This window comes from Colias philodice, chromosome 10 (assembly GCF_061535455.1).
Source record: "Colias philodice isolate Cphi_HAF_F1 chromosome 10, ilColPhil1 Martin Lab GWU primary, whole genome shotgun sequence".
In the NCBI taxonomy this organism is placed as follows: domain Eukaryota; kingdom Metazoa; phylum Arthropoda; class Insecta; order Lepidoptera; family Pieridae; genus Colias; species Colias philodice.
The window spans coordinates 4,591,300-4,616,638 of NC_143095.1; the positions used below are offsets into that span (position 1 = coordinate 4,591,300).

Consider the following 25,339-nt stretch of genomic DNA (forward strand, 5'->3'; position numbering starts at 1 on the left):
ACGACCAGCTAATGTTAACCATATTGTAACCATTTTGTATTAAAGTAACAGCTTTTAATTTGTTATAATTTGATACGTTTGTCTGAGCTTATTTTATTCACATTAAATTAATATAGTTATATAGTTCAATAATCTTATAACTGTGATTGTTACCTATTGATGAATATGTGATGTAAGGCTTGGAATGCTCATTTTAACACACATTTTTAGACATTACTATTAGGCATTATTCTATATGTTACTTAATAAAGACAGACGTACATAATATTATGTTCATTCGTCTGGTGGAACATAATACATGAATACTTTTAATCCGCACAATTTTTCGTACAACAGTATTTCACCCTGTTTTAACGGAAAACATAAAGAACACTGAAATAAATAATTCAGGTGCGCTGGGTTAATATTCAACGTTGTTGGATTACGAAGCCAAAAGGAGCCAAATTGATTTATTGGTTCACAAGCAGAATTTTGTAAGAAATAGATAAACAAATTTAGAAGTAATCTGAGTAATCAATAGTTGACGTTCAAATTCTCAGAGGCCCCGTTTGTAACAACATTCACGTTTTTAGGACACGTTAAAATTAGTTCTTTATTGCAAATTCATTGCAATAAAGAAAGTTGCATTCAAATTAATCTAATTCTATTTTGATCAGAAAGCTACGAAATAGATTATAGAAAAATATTGAAGTTGACTTGTTTCGTAGTACCAAAGTTTAGAAGTTCCGTCCCACGTTTTATTATTTTCACCCAATAATAATTTTCCTGTTTCAACTTTTTTGTGTTTCTTTATCATGCCGTTTGTGTAAATGTATTTTGCTTTGAATTTAGTAAAGTCTAAAGATATTTACGTAAATTGTAATTATAGCATCGCAACACATTTCATTGCCATGTAATTTTATTCTCTGAACAAAATATATACGTATTATAATATGAGCAATAAGATATACTTATGTAAAATATTTGTTTAATATTTACCTGCTCAGTTATTGAAATGTTTGGTAAACATAGAAAAACAAGACGGCATTGTAAGGAATCCATTATTGTTCTTGAAAAATATACGAAAAATGTCGTCAAAAAGGTATCTTTTATCGATATAATTGAGGGAAATATACAAAGAACTGATTACCTAAACGAGAAATAAGAAATGTACAATAAAATACATAGATACAATACTGTCGAATATGATGTTATTAACGAACAAAGATAATGTAGTATCTACCTACATATTATTGCCACAGCTTTGAAAAAATTATGTTGTAAAAACCTGATATAACTTACAAACATAACTACGTTTGTAACATAATACATTATACATTTGTTAAATCGAGGATTGTCATTATATTGAGGTACGTTATATGTATTAAGGTTGCACTGTATTAAACAAATAACGAAGGCAAAGATTTAAAAAAATCCGAATGTATCAATTGTCAGTGTTGTGGAGTGGATATGTAAACCGCAGTTTTCACTATAATATTGTGATTTTTCTCTCAAAAAGGCTTTTTTACTTTGTGAATCCATGTCCAGTCACGCCTGTCCAGGGCCTCAAGTCTGCTATTACAATAGTGTCAGAATGGTCTATCATTGATTTCAAAATTGTTGATTTTGACAAGTTTGGTAATCTACTATTATAATGGTGTCATTATGACTTTCCAATGGTCTGTGGTCAATGGTCAGTTCCCATAAATGCGCGAGGAAACAAATTTCGGTGTGGAATTGGAATATTCCATTCTGTAAGTCATGTATTTTAATGTATGACCCTTTTTAGCTGTCACAAGGTTGAACAATAATAAATAGTTCTGTTTAAATGTATTGTCCAAATATGTAAAACAATAGATTATTTTAAATAATATTTAGCTTATAATGTTGAAGACCACATATTCATTTTATTTATTTGGCGTGATTTGGGCCCGCAACGCTTAGTTAGTGCATGCAAATTGTGTTTCGTACGATTATTAGGGGAGCTAGAAGATCACACTTCCCAGTCTATACTTTTATTCCCGTCATCAATGCTCTCCTTTTCTCTTAAATGCACGAAACGCATTTGCGATGGACCTACGTTTTGATAATGTTCAAGACTTGTGATTTCTTACAATCAGGTGAATCACCAGATCGGTTGCCTGTTCAAATATATAACAAACAGACCAGAAAATATGATTTATTGTAATTATTATTACCCTTATAAGTTAAAATAAATATTCTTAGGTAGGTACTCAATTAGTTCGTCTCATGTGCGCGTGATATACTAGAAAATGCTTAGAATCAATACTGTTATAATCACAAATTCTATCTCAATTTAAACAATCAACTTATACAATAACATACGTCATAAAAAAAAAACAATTAAAAACTTTTTTCCTTGGACTCATTGGATTGTAAAATTATAAGCTGGCTGAATAATAAGACCAGTTAATGACTATGAGAAAAGTTATGCACTGTAGGTACTTCAAATGAAAGTTTTATCACCTTTCTGAATTTATTCAAGTCATGTTACGTTTGTTCAGGCTTCTTTGCAACACAGTTTAAAATTAGATCTGTAAGGTATCTTTATTACGGTAAGCAATTATATACTTTATTTTAATTAAAAGCTACTCCTTGTTCTAGTGTTTCTTTTACTTCTGTTCATTAAATTAAGTCGTTTTAGATTTTTTATACATATGTTTTTTTTATCATATTTTTTTTATAAAAAGTAAGATATTTAAAAACCATACAGGTAAATTAGTTTCATGCTAGAAAGTCATGCTCTTATTGTATAGATAGTAATAGAGTGAATGAGTCTTGACTCACCATGGGTCCTTGCGCCACTCTAGTAAGTAAGTAAAAAGTATCACACCTATGATCACGACATGTGTTGTTTATTTTACCCATGACTTTACCATTTATATTTTCCTGTTATTTGTATGACCGATATAAAATAAGAAAATGCTTGGCTTCGAGTAGGGATCAAATAGGTACCTTGATTGGCCAAATTAATAAGCAATTATATTATAACAAACATTGATCTGTAACATGTTATATTTTTTCATTTTTTTCCTTAGCATCAAATAGAGCCTCTATTTGATCTTTAGGAAAAAATATACGTTGTTACATTAATTTATTACTTTGTTCATATTTAATTGCAAAATTATTTATATACTTAATGGGCACATAAACTCAACCGATGTATGATATGAATGAAGGAAGCCTTCGTTTTTCAATAGCTGTCAAAATATCAATCACATTCATTATGAGAAAATGATTTGAGCACAACATTACATTACCCGAGAAATCGACAAAGCATTCTTAGGGTGCACTCACACACATCAGTCACCGTCAAGTCACCGATGACTGATCGGTGACGGTTTGTGTACGTATCCACAAACACCAGTCACCGTCATGTTGTCCGTCAGTCACGTCGCCGGTTTGACTGAATCATTGAACACATACATCAGGTTAGTCAGTGATTAGACGTGTGTCACGCTAGAGAACATGTAGCAATTATTGACGGTAGCACGACGCTGACTGAACTGAGACGTGACGGCACCGGGTGAGTGGGGATAAAAGTATGATACATGTATGGAAAGATTATTTGACGTGCCTGACCGGTGACGTCACTGATAGATTTCGTGCCGGCGACTGTCGTGTGGGAACAGAGTCATACTAGAACTATTGATACATATTTTTTTTTAATCCTGTCCGGTGACGTGCCGTGACGGTGACTGATGTGTGTGAGTGCACCCTTAATGTCATATTGTTGAGAAGTTGGCGAATCATAACTTTTCCAATGTCGTTGTATTTAAGTATAATAATATCGTCAGCTGGTGGCATCTGCGACCATAATTTGACGATGATTCGATATTGAAGTCAAATTTTGAGGGTCGTTGCGTATAATGTGGCAACAATTTGCCTATATTATTTTTTGTGTTGTAAAGTAACAGAAAATAATTGATTAATTTAAACAATATTATAGTTTGTCGACAAATTAATTAACACATTTTTGTTAATCGATCTGTCTGTATATGCATGATCACATAATTTAATTAATTAGCCCCTAATACACCGATTACAACAATGAACAAGTATCATTCAATGTTAATATACAGATAACACGCGCATACAATCTTATGTACTTTTACTTAAAAGTACAAATGCAAAAGTAAAAGCTTTTATTCTGAATATTGCAACATGAATATTAAGTTTCAAACTTTACCATTCATTTACAAACATGTAAACAAAGTGTAGCGTGTTTATCTAAGAAGGTTTATTTAAAATTCAATAACAAAACAAGATATTCAACTGAAGCCATCTGAGAAGTTGCTATTACATTCATATTGGAAGAGATTATGGCAGTTGAAGTGACTCACAAACTTGGCTGAAAATATGACAAAAGTTTACGTTCTGCGTCCTCAAGATAAACAAAATACTCCGAAAATATCTGCTGAAGTCTCAAGCAGGGAATGTTCGACCGTGTTCGACCTGACGAATAAATTCGTTAGACAATACACGCTAATGAATAAAGTTAGGTTGTTAACGAAGCTAACTTCAGAATTTCCATTTAGAACTGTGCATGTTTTATCCGAAGTATATCGCATGCTTAGGAACCCATGACGGAAAGGAGGATTAGGGGAATTTAATAACAGGAATTTATGTCATTGCGGACGATAAATAACGAATAAAGGCAATATAATTTAGTCGACAACCACTTGCGGTAATCTATGTTACTTCTCGGTCGAGGCTTGATCCCATCCAATTGGGGGAACGATCTTTATTGGCTCAAGCAGGATAGCAATTCAGTTGGGATCAATCGGATGGACTGTAAGAGTGAATGTTACTTACTATTACATATTTATGCCTGCTATTCCGTATACTCTTCCCGAATGGATCAGATAATTTATTGCTCATTACCTATCATCGCCAATTTTATGAGATATTTATACAATTGTAATAGTATAGAGTTTCGAGAATTTCTCGTAGAGTCTTATTAATTATAAAGAGATTTATAGGTACATATTAAAGTGGAATATGCAAAATTTAACTGTTTCTTATATTAATGAGTATAGATTCAAGTACATATTAATTAATTTCATTATTTTAAACTATAACTATTTTTTAAAAGGCGGTTGTGTGTCTGATCTGATAACGCTCAGTGAAGACTAATATTCACTGTTAAAATTTCAGACGAAGAAAAAATTATTAGAAAATTTTCCGTTGTTGCCTAAAAGCCTATTGGAAAACCCGTCACTGCTCTTTAGTTTCTTTCTATTTTTTAGTCTTCATTTATACTGCCACAAAAATATTTTTTATACCGATTTGTCTTCAAAAGTGATCTAAAATATGCTTCAAAGTAGGTAAGTATTCCTCTTGAATTTCTCAATAATAAAGAAAATTTTGTATTTGCTCTTTATATTTTACCTCAGAAGGTAGGTTGTTTGATGATTGGTTTGATTTTATAATATAAAATGTAGTCTTTTGTGCTCAAATAATAAATTGTATTAAATTTATTTTTTTATTCTAAGAGCTCCTTTATTATTTATTTCATCCACTTGTAATTTATCCAGGAGGTTTAGTGTCGACTTAAGTTGATTATTTTGTGTTTATTTTTATTTCATTAGAAGAAAACAATGTTTAAATTTTGATTTAAGTCAAATTTGAGTTATACCTACGTACAATATAAATGTGAATGCCGAACTTGCTGTCCCGTTTTAGGGGCGTGTCTGCTTCTACATACAGACAAAATTCCGGAAAATGGTATCATCATAATTTTTTTTTAAGTTTCGATGAAAAATGAACTGTAGTTACCGTTTTCTGAAAAATAATAGCTCTTATTTAAAACAACCTTATATTTACACTTTGCGAAAAGAAGATATCGCTTTCTCTGTGATATTACTTTATGATTTGCAGTTTTCAAAACAAACCAATAAAAAAATAATAAAACCCACAAATGTATTCAAATTGTTTTATATTCATCTAGAAATTAATTAAAATGTCAAATTAGACTCGTACGAAGAAGTCAATCAAATGTAGTTGACACGTCCACTATATCATCGATTCTATCCGAAGGATTCGTAGCTGTGTCTCAACATCAGTGGGCAGCATTCCAGAAAGCCTGCACTCCACGACGTGCAATTCATTCCAGTTTAAAATGGGTTACTCCATTTCCCGCTGACTACGCGAGTCCCGTGACAACCCGCCCAAGCCGGGTACTCCTCGATAGCCGATGTTCGAACAATACTTTAACGGTATGATCCCTTGGGGCAAATGAGACGGTACTTAAAGATTGTGCTGTGTTCCCGATTTCGAATTGTTATGAATAACGAACGTCCTGCGAGTTATTAACTCCCAGCGTAATATTGAAATTGATTTTCATTGTTGTGGTATAAATATTTTTTCCATTGTTTTTCCTGTAGGTACCTTATCAATCTAATGATTGTTTATTTCTAGAAAACATCTTGCTACATGAACCTAATTAAAAGTGGTTACTACCTATTTTTGGCTGTTTAATTCAATTATTAATTATAACCGTTGTCTTCAGATTATACTTAAAAATGTATTATTAAGTTTATTACCACACTCTATAATGTGTCTTGCAAAATGAAGAAAAAACAACCTTCAACAAAACTTGTAGTAATATGGCAGAGAAAAAATTATCCCCATTAAAGTAAAAGAATCATTTCCAACTAGATTTCTTCATAGCAAACGGAACGACGTTCACGACTGTTGAAAAACTTGTGCTAACTTAGGGAATTGTCTCTGGAGTATTTAAAACGTAGAAGTTCATGTCGGAACCGACTTGCTGCCACTTTGTAAGGCACGTTGGACAAAAACCTTTCAGTTATAATTACAGAATAGAGGTAAAGTATATATTATTTAATGGTAGGTATAAACCGTGAAAAAAATGTGCAATAGCAAGAATTGTTATACATTTTAATGATGGTAGAAAAGTAAAAAAATCTTTAAAAACGATGTCTAAAAACGATGTGACAATGAATTACTATAATATAATTGATTACTGTGTAAATTAATATAATGTATTATATATATGTTTTGTATTTATTCACAGGTCACGCAAAACATTGAAAAAAGAATGATTGCCTATGACCAGCGCTGTTTTGGTTTATCAAGGCGGAAATTGGGTTTTCGGTCTGTGGCATAAAAGAGACGAATCATGGAATTTAGATAAACCCGTAACAATATCTTGAATGTGTTGTTGAATTATGGAAAGGTATATTAGTCAGTGTCCCAAACCTTTATCTTTTAAGATTTTGTTGTTGCTTGGTTATTCTTTTAATTTGCTTATTTTTATGAGTATTATCATAATTTTATGATCACGTAGTTCAGGCACTATTGATACCATAGATTGATATCAACACGACATACATAATATTATATTTCTGATCTAGGGCTTTAATTAAACAGCCTGAGTGAACAGAGTGCAGCTAGGTAGGTACTATTTCAAATTCGTGATAAAATATGAAAAATCTAAAACTACGCCGTTTTTTTAAAGAATTCAAAAAGAACCGAAAAAGTAACCAGAGAGCAGTGTAGCAAATGTAACTAGCGTTGAGTTTGGCTTGCAAACTCGCGAATTTCAATTGATGACTAGATTTCTATTTGCTTTGGTTTCAAAGTTGTTTTAGGCGGGCAGGTTCTATAAAAACTTTTCTCGTTTGTAAGGGACATGTTCATTGTTCTCATACCTCTGAGTTACTTTGAACTGTGGGTGTAATTAATTTCACCCAGATTTAATTTTCTATAATATAAACGTAAATTCCCAACCGCGCGATTATACGCTTTTAAGTTAAGATACCTATTCGATACATGTTTCTTAGGCGCGGGTCAAACACAAGCGGCGCGGGCGCGGGTGTGCCATAAGCGCACCTCTTGAATCTGTTTTGCACCACGTCCTTCTTATACATTTTGTATGAAAGAATTTTGGACAGGCGTCGAGACGGCACGCCACGGTTGTGCCAAGGTTGCGCCGCCTTTCCAAAATTATTTCATACAAAATGCCAATAGCGCACCCGATGCACGCCGGCAGCGCGCCCGCGGCGCGCCGCGCCGCTTGTATATGTCCCGCGCCTAAGTAGATAGTAGATTCGGATTAATTTTTGTAGTGATATCTTCGCACAATATTATATATGCAGAAAATGTGCGTTAAAAGGTTCCCCGAGTTTATGTACCTATTTTTTGTCGTGGAAGATAATTCTGTATGTGATGTTGCCTCGGGAATGACAAACGTATACCAGATGTTGTGCTCTCGGGCAGATGTTGCAGGTTTTAAAATTCATATTTATCCGATGAAATATCGTTTTATAGAACTGATCAGAATTTTTTTTTGTATCGGCTCTTCCTTAATAAATCGTAATCTGAATATACATATTATATAATACTAGAAATAGATTTATGTAGATAGATTGTATAAACTACTTATTCTAGTTTAAAATATTCTAGGAAGTCATTATATACGAGTTTGATAAAAAATAGGCCGGGATAGTCTTTGTATAGAAATGTGTTTAGTAATAAAAAAGAAAGAGCTTATTATAGTTTTATAATTTGTTGTACACTAACAAAACTTAACTTATTTAGTCTTTGATGATATTCCTTTGTGTTGGAGTACTTAACTCTTGTGTAAATAGGTCAGCCAGACTTTGGGCACAAACAAACTGACATTCTGAATGTTGTAAAATTAGTTTGAAATAAAGATTTCACAGTAAAGACTTAATCTGCTTTAATATTTTTTTCTTTCATACAATTTTTATACACAGTTTATTGAATATATACAAAAGAAGATTCATCTTTTATTTAATATGTTTACATAAAATAAACTTCAGAGTCTAGGGTGATTCAATTTCGAAATTGTTTGAAGCCTTTTTGTTTACAAAATATTTAGAACTAGGGATCGGTTGCATAAAAGCTCATTATAAATGATAGTGTCGCAGATCGTACTAACTTCAAAATTTTGTTTTTATTATTTATTTATTATGCTATTGCATAGCTTATATCGCTAAACCTCACGCTCCCCACTCCGACGGGCGCGGAGGTGTGGCTTGAAGGCATAGCATGCAATAGCTTTACCGCGGCCCCGAGTGCCACACGTCTTTTTCTATTGTATCCCAATACCCATACGTTGCTATTCCCCCGTCACCTTACTGCCATATTGCATCCAAAGAAAATTACCAAATTAATATCATCTACAAATCGGTTGTCGAGCGAATTAATCTAACCATTTAATTAGACAGGACGTGACATCAATACCTACGTATATGTCAGCGATGGAGAACTGAGTACCATTTATAGCGTTACCCGTGCCATCACAAAGGAGTCATATTTCATGCTTCCTGGCCCCGTTTGTATAATATTAAAACATAGGCTGAAGAATGTTCATTATTATAATTGTGAACCCGAGAATTATAGGTATGCTTTGTAGACGCCACGAGTTAATTAATTCGAAATTAAGTAGGTTCCAAGATAAAAATAAATACATTCATGAATGTAAAACGCAAATTAATATGAACGAACGAACGCTTTATATAGGAAAATGAAAGTCGACGTATCTAAAAATATATCTACGTTTTCTAAGGATACAAGAATTTCTTTCATTTGTGCTAATAGTTCAGCAAAATTAAATTGGCTCGACTAAAAGCTTTAAAATAACATTGAATCATGTATATCATAATGTTATGATATGATATAAATAGAGATATACCATATTTATTTATGTAATAAAAAATTGCACGTCGTTTTTAATGTTTCTTAATCCTATCCTATCCTATCTTACTATCCTTCCAACTTAATATTATTATTATGATAAATGCGAAAGTTTGTGAGGATGGATGTATATATGTGTTTGTTTGTTACTCTTTCACGCAAATACTACTAAACTGATTACAATGAAATTTAGCACACATAGAGAGTAACATGGATTAACACATAGGATAGGTTTTATCCCGGAAATCCCACGGGAACGGGTTTTTCTTTGAAAACGCGAGCGAAGCCGTGGGTGGAAAGGAGTCTCATAATATTTTGGATAGGGGCACGAAGAAAGAAATTTATCCAAATTTGAAACTAAAATAACTGTAATATACCTATTTGTTCAATAAAAATAGTATACATTATATTATTGCACGCCTCATAAGCGAAGCGTTGAGGTGGGTACTACTGTCACTTCGCGCAAAACATCTGATTTTTCAAACTTAAAATGTCTTTATGTATCATACATTGCACTTGTAAGATAATACATACACACACATATTAAGAAAAAACACTATTTTTAACGTTCATGATATTTTTGATGTCATTTTTGTTATTTAAACTAGTTAAAAAACAGTTTAAAAAAGTTCTGTCTTGGACGTCCGTGTGTCTGTATGTGCGGATCCTTTTTCTTGTTAACACGATAGCGACCGAAATACTTTACTAATCGAGTCTTTTTTTTTCTCTTACGCTTGAGTATGCTCAGGAATAGAACCCTTTCGTTTTTCAGGGTCTGATTCGATGTGGTTTAATTGTTATTAAATAAACAAAAATAATAATTAATAAATATTTATTAAAAAAAAATTGTGAGGCGTGCACTTTTTTTAAAGTCTTACCTTGTTACATGCACGTATCCGACAATACAGTGAGATTGTTCTCGAAAAAAGTAAACAGAATATAAAAGCAAACTATGTACTGACAAACTTATACGGTTCCTACTATTCAAATAGTTTGAAATTCAATTTTCGTTATTGAATTATGATTTGTGGTTTTAATTTAATCTTAATTTTGAAGTTTGAAAAGAAAATATCTATTGAGTTTTAATAAAAGAACAATATAAAGATCACAAATAACTTTATTAAAAAAAAAAAAAACGTTTGTGACTTCTATTGCATTCTATTTTATTCGGTTCTCGTTGCTTTATTTTTTACAAAATGTTAAATTGGCTGTATAAACTAAAGAGGATTTGTAGTTCTATTGAATAGCATTTTTACCTACCTATAGAATATCTGTAGTCTGTACTCTAAAAATAAAGGTGCTTATAATAAAGGATTTTACCTGAAGATTTTTGCTTGTTAGTTTGTTTGAACGTGCTCATCTCAGGAATTGTTGGATTGATTTTAAAAATTCTTTCTCTGTTGGACGTGTAGATGATCCCTGAGTGATTATATTAAAGTGCTATACTCTATGCATGCTTAATTATATTAGATATCGACCACAGGCTTTATAGGTATAATATATGTACTAGTAGTATTGTAATTAAATATGAAACTGACTAATATTAAATAATTTGTTGTAATTTTGTATTGTAATACATATTTTGTGATATCTTTTACAGAGGATTACGAAGGTTGCATATAAAATTTTATTGTTTTCTAAGATTTTGTTGAACCCTTATAGTTCGTCTTGTCCATTTGTCCGTTTGTCCATATGTCACACCCATCTTACCCGGATATGGCAATATAGATATGGAATCTTGACGTACCTATCTTCAAATTCGTTGAAATGTGAGACAAAACTATATTAATTTTGAAATATTGAAGAATATTATTTGGAAAATATTATATACATATTTGGAAAAACAATTAATGATAAAATCAAATAAATTAAATTATAATATACCTAGGTCTAGATTTATTATGTTCACGCTGAGTTGGATCTTCTAGCATCAGAAGAACTACAGAAGAAAAATCTTTCTAAAAAGGCAAATATAGGTAACTGCTTTTTTTTATTTTTTTACAGAATGTCTCAATTTTTCGCTGCTGCTGTTTTAAGAAATTTATAATGAGATTATCTCGAGTGACACTTTGAGATATATTTTCTTTAAGGTATCTGATACTTTCCGCAAGAGTATTTTCAAGTTTTTAAAGAAATTTGCATGAACTATTAGATTTAACGGCAACTTCGCTTTTTCTATAAATTTTAAATTTTTTAAATACTGTAATTATTCGCATTAACACAAGGTAAATAAAAATATAATAATAAAATTGTAATATTTACTCCAATAACGATAATTATTCCTCACTAAAGCGATTCGATGCACAGTAAGCATTCTAAGAATAATATTTTCCAACAATAGTAAGAGAAACTATGCTTTGCTATCAGCATCATTACAATTTGATATCCGAAATGTATACCACGGAAATGACCAGTAACCTAACACCATGAGATACAAAGCAAGTGGGGACTAACTTCTTTGTATGGGTAATAAATAGAGAACGTATCGCTAACAGTAGCCGTTAAAGCTTACCTTATAATTTTTACGAATCTTTCGCACTATATCACAGAGAATATATTACCTACTGTACTATTAATCAACATAGTGGTAAATATAGGTATAACAGTTAATAACAAGAACGTATGTATTCTTATTTCAAGATTTCCTTGCGTCATCTAATCAATCGCACCCACAGACATCTTAATATATGTCTGTGATCGCACCCTATAATATTATTATATCTGCAAGTTCTGTGTGTACCTAAATAGCGATTTTAAAAATATCATTAAAGTCAGAGTATTAACCCCTGAGGGCTAAATATAGATGAACTGGTCCTTCGCTTTGCCTTCAAAACTCCTTTGGGTAAAACTAAATTTATAAGTTTTCCTTTTATCGAAACTTACTCAATTTACTTGCAAACAAATGGAAAAAATGAATTTTATCGAAGAAATCAGCTATGTATAATGTATATCTAATTCCCACAGATTAATAAATACTTTAGTTCATAATATAGCTATAATAAAATGGAAAATTTTATGATAAGTGGTTGATCAAAAAATATTAAGAGAATTTGAGGCGTTCGCGTTGGGCCGGTTTCAGTAATTACTCATGACATCAGTTAATAATAAGAATGGAAAAATACTTGTCATGTATTTTATGTTGTCATTTCAACTGACAGGTAAACTAAGCTAATAAAATTGTAACCTGTTTTTTTTGCAACCAATTTGCATATTATTTAGCCGGCAATCGACCGTGTGACGTCATGGTTTCCGGCCAGTTATTGTATATCCTATCCTATCCTACTTCCTACTAATATTATAAATGCAAAAGTTTGTGAGGATGTGTATGTGTTTGTTTGTTACTCTTTCACGCAAATACTACTGAACCGATTACAATGAATTTTAGTACACATATAGAGGGTAACTTGGATTAACGCAGGATAGGCTTTATCCCGGAAATCGCATGGGAACGGGAACTATGCGAGTTTTTCTTTGAAAACACGGGCGAAGCCGCGGGCGGAAAGCTAGTGTACTATAAAAATCTCTAAAATAAAATCTCGTCAATCCCAACGAGCCTACCGAGGTTAGATGAAAAAAAAACCATTATGTAGGTATGTAATAATATTCGCAAGGAAGGGAACCTGCTTTAATTAATGTATCTGACGTCATTACAAAGATTATATGAATAATATATTTGTTTATTTGTTTTATTCGTGAGTTTATTATTGATACATTATGATAAAAAAATAAAGTTGGAATATTAACTACATTTTGGTAAGTTTCCATGGCGGAATTTGACAAACTGGTGTTAAGGAAGGCCACTTTTCGGCAATGAAGATATTATTCAATGTTTTCATTGTCTGATTACTGTGATTCTATAGATAGACTTCAACATGAATGAATTTAAATTTTTGTCAGTTAATATTTAAAATTATTTATCAGTCAAATAGGTAAATGAGTAAAACATTTCCCTCTGTACAATTACGGCAGATATCAATAGCAATTAAACTTCGAAACATATAATATCCGTTTTCATAATATTCTTTATTTCGCGACGCAACAAAAAATGTTGAATTAATGTCTGCCAAAATAATTGCGAATGAGGCTTTATTTTGATCATGCGTGATGAGAGCATTTGTAAAAACCGGCCAAGTGCGAGTCGGACTCGCGCACGAAGGGTTCCGTACTTTGGAAACCCCATTTTTTTAATTTTTAGTATTTGTTGTTATAGCGGTATTTCAGCTTTCTAGCTATCACGGTTTATGAGATACAGCCTGGAGACAGACAGACAGACAGACGACGAAGTCTCAGTAATAGGGTACCGTTTTAAAATTCTTTTGTATTCCTACTTATTAGATCATTGCCACCGTATTGTAGACTGCTTCTTTTTAGCATTAGTTGCTTCATACAGTTGATTCACAATAGTTTGGTTATTATTTGTAGAATATAATTTCTCCTGAGCAGTATGTTGTCCTTAAATTAGAATATTAGGCCGTTAGGCCTTACGGGGATAGGAAATATTATGAAATTATGAAACAATTTGAACGTAAATTCGACCCTGACGTGGTAAGTTTAAAAGATGGCATAAATGGCATGGGCAAAAATGGTGTGAAATAAGGCAATCGTAGATAATAGTTTTTGCAATCGACAACCTCAGCTTAACTTGCACATCTGTTCCTTTTCCCTATTTCGTATAAAGAAAAGCATACGTAGGCTTTATTAAAGATAAATATATAGTATATTCTAGTGAAACATTCTAGTTTGAAGATGAAGATGACTATGAATTTATTACGAACTTGTATAACGTACCATTTTTAACCGTCTTCAAAAAAAAGTCACCGACATCAAACCGATTAATCAGTATATATCACATTTAAAAAATATGTAGGCAGTAATTAATAATATCAAATCTTTTTCATTTTTCACTTTTCCGTTTTTGAAGCCGGTTTTTTAACGTAGTTATATTTTCTCTGATTAAAATACTGATTTAATTTGGTTTCTGACGTCGTTGTCTCAAAAAGATAAGCAAATCGAGATACTGCTCTGGAACATACAAGCTGTGTTTTTTTGTTTGACTGGGTTGTGTTTTTGACACCTCCTTTGTATGGGGAAAAATGAATTACCACATAAGCGTAAGCGATATAATCATATCACTACGTATGGATTATGTTCCGTGATTACGTATTATATTTAGTCAGAATATTGTATGTTATTGGTGTAATGTATCATTTTCTTTCTATTGTTCTTTAATTTGGAATTTCGTCTACGTTCATTTAGACGTATCCTACTAAACGTTGTTGTTGTTTTTAGGTGGGCGAATTCATAAGTGGGAGTCAAATATTTGTTCGCCATGCTATTTAAATATTGTCCTACAAACTCAGTAATGAGACACAATATTGTCTTATAAAGAAGCAGTGATGACTAAACAAACCTACTTGTAACTAGATAGTCCTTTTTAATAGATGTAATTATTATGTTCTAAATGCATACTTACGTAAATCACGAGATTAAATTAAAGGAACATTCTTAAATGTGTAATAGTATCTACAGCTGATTGCATAAATTATTCCAGGGCCTCAAATATTTTGTCTTATACGAAATCCAGCTCTGGTACTGTCCTGACGTGATAGTTGGCCACTTGACCTACATGCGAGCGTATATGAGACATTATTATATAAGTGCTACTCGGGTTGAGCAAACGTCAATTTTAGCCCTGAGCTCTGGCTTATGACACGCCATGAGCTTGTATTGCATTTCTACCTTCATTAGCGAACGTGTACTTGAAAGCAGTATTTCATATTTACGAGCCAGAGTAATGCTTGTTATTCTACTCAAATACATCGCTGCCTTAAAATGTTTCAACTTGAATTTATTCGCCTTTAATTAGAGTCGGAGGAAAGGGAGAAAGCACACTCTTTTAAGTTTAAAAAGTAACACAACTAGTGGTACTTAGATTGATAACAATATGTAATTATGACTGAGAGTGGATTTCCGTGATTTTGTTTTTCATGTAGTATAATATAAATTAGAACATTGTTTTATAATAATAACTAGCTGTGCCCGCGACTTCGTCCGCGTGGAATAGTGACTGCATAGTAGGTAGTTACTACTTAACTTTTATTGAATAAACACGTACTACCATAAATAATTATATATATAATATATAATTAAGATACTAATATCGATAGCGGATTCTATTCCTTTGCGTTTTGACGTTTGTCTCAGCGCTCAGATCTTTCCTGTCTCACGCCGTAGTAACTAAACCGTTTAGACCGTGCAATAAAAATTAAATAAAAAAAAAACTCAACGCAACGAAGAAAAGTGCATAGAAAAAGGAAAAAATGTTGTGTGGTTTTATGAAACCACGGTAAAAGTGAAACTTAGGCACAAAATTATCGTATTTGTACGATAATGACTCCGAACACTGCTTTATACCTACTCGGCAGCCGACCGTCACGCGACATGCGCTACACAGACCAAAAAGTTTGAGACGATGTAATAAAAGTTTCACTAATTTTACAAACTTCCCGAAGATCTTTAAAAATAAATACCATTTTAAATATTTATAAAAATAAAAAAACAAAGTCATCGGGGCTGCCATACCATCATTATCATATCATATACAATTATATTTTTTTTATAATGGTACTTAATTAGATCGTCGGGAAGTTTGTAAAATTATTATTTATTCCTTTTCCTTCGTTGCGTTGGGTTTTTCTTTTTAATTTTTAAATTTTTAACTTCGGTTTCTTATTTTCATGTGATATTTTCAAGTGAGCGAGACCTACCTCTACCTCCATATTACATTCCTACATCATATTGATATCTATAAGTTTGTTGCTCCTTGACATCTTTTAAGTTGGGCCGTAACCGTGCACAAATTGTAATGGATCACAGTGGCAAAAGAAGTGGAATCTTTAGGAAAAAAAATTGCCAAGAGCCAGGCCTATGTGGCTTTGAGTAGAGTTCAAAATTTCCAGGGTGTGGCTATCCTCTCGCTCCCATATCCCCCTCTTCTTTCACAGACTTTCAACCCTTCTCTTTCCACACCTAGTAAATGGCAGAACCGATTTTGATGTAAACCATATTATCTAATTATACCTATATGTACACGTCATATCCTGTCGTTTGATGCTCCATTTGGTTTATTTATCTAACCACTGTCACCCCTAAATGTAATAAACGGATGAACCGATTTCGATAAAACACGTTGCTCTTTTATATTTTGATATGCCGCTTGAGTATATTATTTGACCACATTCGATTATTGTTCATTCCCACTTTCACCGCTGTAATCTAATAAATGGATAAACCGAATTGGATAAAAATATAACTAATATTTTTTCCCACATTCCCGCTTTTACCTCTATATACCTAGGTATAATAAATGGATGAACCGATTTTGATACACTTTATCTAAGAACCAGCGTCGGAAAATATGCTGCCTAACACGCATCTAATTCGTATTACCTGTTAGCGAGCTACGGTGGCACAAACAGACAAACATAGCGGTCAAACACTTATCACCCATCTTTTTGATGGTTAAAAATGGTAAAAAGGGGTTAAAAATATAATACGACATAATTTAAAGGACATTAATTTATGTATAAAATTTACCTAGAAGTAAGCATAATTCTAATTTGACCCCTTCCCCCCCTACTACCTCAGCTTACCCCCCCCACCCTTGGGGACTTTCGATATGATCACCTGGACATTTATAAGGAATAATTACTGTAGCGTATAACAGATAACTTACGTTTTATCGTACACTGTATAGTGTACAATAGAATGCCTTTGCAAATGTTCGCCGTGAATACTTAAATGGTCATAACTTTTTTATTTACAAACCGATTAACATGAAATAAACACTTAATGTTAAATGAAGATTACCACAATATATTAGTGAAAACCGCATCTAAATCGGATAAGCCGTTTCTGAGATTAGCGTGCACAAACATACAGACAAACAGACAAAAAAAATTATAACTACAGTTTTGGGTTTGAGATCGATTTAATAATAACCCCTGCTATTTTTTTTACATATTTTCATTGTACAGACATCACTTTTCTAGAATTTTATTATAATATGTATTGAATATTGATTGACCACGCGCAAGGTTACTAATTTCCACTACATCCTCACGCAAATGAATCTGTAAATAAAAAAAAAATCAAAAGATAAGTGTACCTAATTTTAATAAAAAGTGACCTTCTTTGGGCGTATAATATAGTCTTGTAAAAGTTATACATGATAAAAATAAAATTTCATCATTTTCTTATTTTGTCATAACTTTAACTAATTAAAAACATGAGTCTAACTATATAATTATAATAAACAATAAATATAAAAGCTACAACTTACCTTTTGTGGGAACGCAAGAAGGCGAAAATTAAAAAAAAGCCGAAGATTTTTAAAAATGTAACCAATGAACACAATCACTGTTATCTACTATGTATTACCCAAAGAGAATACAAATACTACGTCTATTACCTATATAACTGTAACTAACATCAAATAATAAACATCTACCCTCACTTATAAAAATTTAGTATATTCACATGAAATATAAGCGCACCTGAAATTTACTCTGGGAAGATAATATGAATTATTTATTTAACTTTAAAAAAAAAACAAACTCACCAACATCATAATATTTAAATTATGAATTTCCAAGGAGCGTTAATATTATGTAAATTGATTTAATTTTAATGAAATCTCATAGATGGCGCTGTTTTAAATTTGTCTTTATACTACTAAGATTCATTATACTGTTTCTCTGCCAAAATTACTTAAATGATGTAGTTTTTATAGTGTAAAGGTAGACAATAGCATGGCTTACTCAAAAACAACATTTAAACATGAGTCTTTATATTGTACGCTGTCGTAGTACACGGAATACGTAAGAAAAATAAAGGTTCACAGCTCCTCCCCCGAAGGTGATAGCATGATAATATGTATATAATAGCCTGACCCGACCTGTTAGTAATATTCATGCAAAATTTGAAGTAAATCCGTGCAGTACTTTCTGAGATTAGCCTGGACAAACATACAGACAAACAGACAAACAGACAAACAGACAAACAGACAAAAATTCTAAAAACTATGTTTTTGGCTTCTATATCGATTATAGATCATGGATTATGTATTCTTTTAAAAAAATATTCAATGTACAGTTTTGACTTTCCTACGATTTTATTATATGTATAGATTTCAAATAGTTGGACACATTCAGTATAAATCTAACATTATTCATATCTAATATGTTATATGCGAGTGATTATTATACATTAAACAGAGTGCACTTAATGACATAGGATATATATTATAATATAAGTAATGAAATTACTCATGATAATGTGATTTGTGCGCTGCAGACCAAGAAGCACAATCATTTGTAAGCTATAATCTTCCTATCGCCATCCCAATTTACAAGATAAAACTAATTGGTGATATTCTCTCGACACAGGAAGTAAGCGAGAAAGCTTAATAGGATTTAAAAAGAACAGTTTGGGCTGTAGAATTCGTATTATTGTTTTTGCAGCTTTTCTACGAGCTTATTTGTAGTCCAGCGATTAATTGCAGCTACACATGGTTTTAATTTACCATTGTGACTTATGAAGCACATACAACATTTAAATTTAGACAATTAAATTTTAAGTCGAACCTAAATCAACTTTATGAACAAATTCATATCGTTACCTCATTAGGGAAACTTGAAGTTAACAATTATTTCCGGATTATCGATGAAGACTTCTACACTGTTTGGTATTTATTACTCAAAATAATTTTCATATGTATACCTACTATAAAATACATTTTAATACAATTTATGTAATATGTATAATTAATATATTGTATTAATTACACAGTATGTTATATTATCTCCAGTGAATTCCATTCGCAAGCAAATATTTGTCATCAGATAAGTTTTTAAATTAATTTTGTGGCAGCTGTGGCGATAACATAATTAAACATGTAAATTAATGTTCCATGGATAAATTTACATAGCGTACTTTTTCGCAAAAAGGCAGTCACAGGATACGTTGCGAAAATGGATTAAAAATATATTATACCATCAAAACATGATATACGAAAAGGGTTGTGTTATTACATTATTTGTTCAATACTGTATCTATTCAGTAAATGCATCAATTCTATTGTGTATAATAGCGGTAAATATAAATAAAAAAATCGCACAACTTACTTAAAATGTAATATTTAGCATTTTGTTCTTAGTTTTTGTGAAGTGACCGATTAAGTGATTAAGTGAAAGTTTGTGAAGATGAATGACTATTATATGTATCTTTCACGGGCAAACCACTGAACTAATTTTGATAATACTTCATAGCGATGTAGGTTGTGTATAAGTACTTGCTATTGCACACGGGTGAAACCGCGTGGCACAACTAGTTATTCATCAGACGACGGGGTCGCAATCGCATAACTTATTCTGCCACTAAACAAAAACATAACAAAGCCTATTTATAATAATTATAGATCTAGATATGCTAATTGATGCCTCTAATATTTTGCACAGGCGTTAAAAATTATAAGGAAAAATTCTTAACTGCTGTATAAATCATCAGTATATTTTGGGGAAATTAAAAAAAATGAGATATGTATAACTATTTCAGGACACGATGCTACTTATAGTTGCGAAAAAATTAATAACAATCGTTTCGGCCACAAACAAAATGACAAAAAAAGTATAGTTGGAACACAGTGTGGAAAATTTCGATGGGCTCTGGAGGGAAAGAAATTGAAATTCTAGAGATAGCAAATTTTGTTGCAAGGAAAATTCCTTTATTTTTTTTAAATAAACAGGACTGCATTCAAGGAATTTCAAAAATTCCCTTGCTTCTGTCTGGTTTTTGTTTTTATAATTATATATCTTGTTAATACTATGTATTGCCATGGTATAAAAAGTGTGTGACAATTTTAGTTAAAGCTCGTCTTTATTACACGGTGAAAGAATTTTTTTAAATTGCTAGAGTAATTCCTGAGATAAGAGAGTTCAAACAAACATAAACACTATAAATTGCACTACACTTGATTAATTTCGAACAAATAAACTATACTGCAGTAATCAATATATAGGCGTATCACAATAATATTATGTATGTCTGTTTAAAGTTAGTGAAAATGAATCCAAAGCTTATACAATTGTAGTTGTCGATAGTATAGTTTCATATGAACACAACATCTTACCACGTGTCTCTGTCTCCTGCTTTAAAATTTAGATGTGGTCTACGTAAGTAAAATAATAATTTTCAAGAAAAAGTTCAATTTTTATCTACGGTTACCTATAATTACTAGCGGTCCGCCCCGGCTTCGCCCGTGGTACATATGAAAAATAGATGTTGGCCGATTCTCAGACTTACCCGATATGCACAGAAAATTTCATGAGAATCGGTCCACCCGTTTCGGAGGAGTATGCAGACTAACATTGTGACACGAGAATTTTATATATAAGAAAGAAGAAGATAAAACGTATTTCTTATCCTATATTTTTTCTCACAAGGGTGTGAATATGTTAATTTAAAATTCGTCGAATTACACTATTAGCGATACTTTTATAACACTACTATTATTTTATTAATTATAAATGCAAACTCAAACAATTTAAAAATTCCACTGCGTATAATAAAAGGGAGATATTGCAAATCTGTTTAAAACAGTGTGTGTGTGTGTGTGTGTTTAAAACCTTGTCAAATCAATATAAACATAAGAACACGATGATAACCTTCTTTTAATTCGCATCTTTGAATAAATCTCCGGTTGGTAATTAAATACCTATCACTTAACCGAGAAGAGCACTGTTATAAATAATTGGAATGATATTTTAATCTCTCCGATCAAAACATAGTAAACCGTGAACGCGTCAACATGTGGCTCTTAATGACCACAGGGGTTTATTTGTTTATTTTAGTATCTTTATTCATATATTGTTTAGGAGCTCTATTTTGTATAATTACACGAGTTCTCGTTGAACCCCGTACTGTGAAATGCAAATGTACAGCAAGGCTAGATGGAAAAATTATTCTTGTGACTGGAGGGAATTCGGGAATAGGCTTTCAAACAGCCAAAGATTTGGCGAGCCGAGGTGCCAGAGTCATCATTGCTGATGTGAATAATGCAGAACATTCCGTACAAGGCATCATAGAAACTACAGGCAATAAATCGGTGGAATATCGACACTTGGATCTGGCCGACTTTAAAAGCGTCCGGGCTTTTGCTGAAGACTTTAACAAAACAATTGATCACTTGGATATTTTAGTTAATAATGCCGGAATTATATCTACTAAGAACTGTATTACCAGCGACGGAGTGGAATTAACAATGCAAGTGAATTATTTGGGACCGTTTCTATTGACTTATCTTCTTATGGACACGTTGGCTAAATCAATTAATAGTCGTATAGTAATAGTTGCGTCTGGGTTATACTATAAAGGAGAGGTGGACCTGCAGGATCTTCGTGGGCTTAAAACTAAAAATTATGCAAAGTGCTACTTAAACAGTAAATTGTGTACCTTTTTATGGACGAAGGCTTTAGCCAAAAAAATGCCCCAGAATGTGTGCGCGTTTTGCTTGCACCCTGGAATGGTAAATACAAATATATATGGGCCTTTAAATGGTCCATTGGGAAGGTTTCTAAGGAAAATATATTCATATTTTTTTAAATCATCATATGAGGGTGCACAAACTACTATTCATGCTTGTATAGCTCCCAATATAGAAATAATGTCAGGAGGTTACTTTAGTGATTGTGAATTAAAACCGACGGTAAAGTTCAAAAATGAAAAGACTCTAATTGAGGATTTATGGAACACTACTATTTTATTTTTAAAGCAACATGCTGTCTAGATGTATTTGTATCAAGTGAGTAATAATTTAACATTGTAAATATTATATTTTATCTGAAATTGTTTTTGTTTTATTGCTTTTAATTGCTAAGCAAGCCGTCATGGTCAGCGTGATAAATACCATTAGTATTTTACAGACATGCGTAGAACTTACTTATAACTGAGACTGATAATAAATATATTAAATACTAGCGGTCCGCCCCGGCTTCGCCCGTGGTACATATTTACGTTTTCTCTACATAAAAACCATCCCCGTACTTCAAGGAATATAATAAAAAAAGAATTATCGAAATCGGTTCAGCCGTTCTCGAGTTATGCGCTTACCAACACATTTTGCGATTCATTTTTATATATAAGAAGAAGATTAAGAAAGTTACAAATCTTCGTACTAAATTGGCATTCAATATTTTAAGTCATAAAAATAAAGGACGAGACATCCTGTCTTAAATGAACATTAATTAAATATTTTTAATTATCTGCTGAAGTTAGTAGACGAACCGATAGTAAACTTGTACTAAGCACTCAGGTCAAATACATATTATATGGAATTTTTGTTAGTTTTAAAAATAATATAAGATTAATAAATAGATAGATAAATAAAATAAATAAAATTATTGTATTATTGTCCCATCTCAATAGTAGAAAAACGATTCGCTATGGATTTAAAAACTGTTGTTCCTATAGAAACGAAGTCCCATAGCCCCTTAGTATGGGGGCAGTGCATCACATCCGTTTCACTTATCAGATTTATTTGCTGATAAGTAGGTGACGAGCCATCTGTGTCCTTTCAGAACGTGGCTTTTTTTGTCTTGATTGCTCTAGCTTCGCTCTACTTGGTACTTTTATAATACGGGGAAGAAGTCACGGGCACAGTCGTACCTAAAATTTATATTTACACAATTGAGCTGTATTATATACAACCGGTTTATGCCTAAAAATTATGACAATTTATGTTATGTAGTAAAGTAGTGTTAGATATGATACAATATATAGTTTATACTTACATATTGTTTAATGAAAATTACTACATATTTATAATTAGATACTTTCATTTATAACGAAAATAAAGCTTATAAAGTTTATGCAAATTATCAACGTAACTAAGTCCTACCATTAAATATTCTCCCAGTCTCGACGTCCAATCATTTCAATCTCGAAAATTATAATAAATATTCCCTTTGAATTTTACAATTTTGTATTTATGCAAAGGCAAATAATTTCCTGTTTGATGGAATATAAAGCTTTTGAGCTATTGGTGAGCAGCGATTGAATCTAATATCAGAGTCTTATCGGAACCGAGTCACAGTATTTGATCTCACGCTATGAAAAACAATTATTTTTGCTACGTAGGTACCTACTATACAACAAATAAAGAAAAGAATTCATAAGAAGCTCGTCTGGAATGCATCGGAAGCATATAGTACTTTCCATGCAAGATTCCAATAATAAATTAAGCCTTGAATATCTGCATGCGATAAATTCAATACTATTCGTAATCTTTAAGTTTTATTAACATCTGGTACTTTTAACTGGATTGACATTATATATTTTATTAGTTTGTTATTGATTATTATATTATAGATATTTTATGTATAATCGTGTATAGAAAGTAAAATAGTATTATCCAATTTTGTGTGAAGACAAGAAGTAAAGTATTCAATCACCAGATTGCTCATAAATATTTAGAGCCACCGTACGATAGTCGAGCGGGTGCCTAGTGTTATTCAAACATCATTCCTTTAGGCTAATAATCTGAAACCTTACCTTTTGCTATGTAATAATATAACAAATTTTGTAATATGCGTTTGTGAATTGGCATATGGAGTGGAATGCAAAGATATTATTTAAATTCAGAGTAATGAACTATGGCTGCCCTAAATTATCATAGATATGATACTGATTTATGGTAGTTCTTTTCTTAACTTCGGTTGTCTAATAAAAATTATAACCATTAAGTTAGTTATTAGCCTTCAAATAAATTAAAGCAAATACTCGTCAATTTCAAATATGTAATTAGTGCATTTCACGCAGTGTTTATTCATTCATTAGTAATATGATTTTAAATAATTGATATTCCAATTGATTTGTGTATACGGTTACAAGTTGCATGGGTAATTTAACATCACTATTGTGAGAGAATGCTTTCAAAACACTAGCAGAATATCGATGAATAGCTGTACTAACTATAACTATAGCCGGGTTGAAATATCTGCCTGCATTTGGATTACCCCTACCCTTGAATCATTTAACACATTTTCCTCAGTTAGAATGTTTGTTGGATTAGTATTTCATTTCAGGGTATATCAGCTTTAAATCGCGGCTGGTTAATTGAATGGTCATATCTCTGTTACATATATTTTCAGGTTGGATTCACACAAAAAGTCGATTTAATTAATTTGGCAGATAAGTTATTCACTTTACCGACACATGCTCTTTTATCTTACTTTAAGTCCTAAGACAAAGTCTATTGGGCTAATAATAATTGTAGTGTTATTCATAGTTTATAGTACAAACTTTATAATAGATTTCTGTAGGTACAGTATACGAATTTATCACATCCACAAACTGCAAGAAGTGTAATAAAATATATGGTAAATATTTCTTTATATTTATTTATGAAATATCTATTTAATTTTAAGTAAATACCGAATAGATAGTGAGAATATTGTGAGTTTGTGTGTCCTTACAGAGTAATCTCAAATAATTTATGGTAGTATAACCAATACTTATGTATGTTTGTGCAAATTAGCTAAAGTAATAACGACATTCGTCAACTAAGTTGGAACTCGACATGCCTCTTAAGTAGTTA

General features: G+C 31.8%; 1 protein-coding gene, 1 long non-coding RNA gene and 1 pseudogene across 2 annotated transcripts in view; 2 read left to right on the forward strand and 1 right to left on the reverse strand.

The window, feature by feature from the left end:
• Positions 1–25,339, reverse strand: part of LOC149485140 (uncharacterized) — a 385,709-nt gene that overhangs the window by 289,713 nt on the left and 70,657 nt on the right. The gene's annotated exons all lie outside the window — the stretch shown is intronic.
• Positions 1–25,339, forward strand: part of LOC149485143 (coiled-coil domain-containing protein 12) — a 480,484-nt gene that overhangs the window by 247,066 nt on the left and 208,079 nt on the right. The window lies entirely within an intron of this gene.
• LOC149485159 (retinol dehydrogenase 11 pseudogene) lies at positions 21,554–22,531 on the forward strand (annotated as a pseudogene).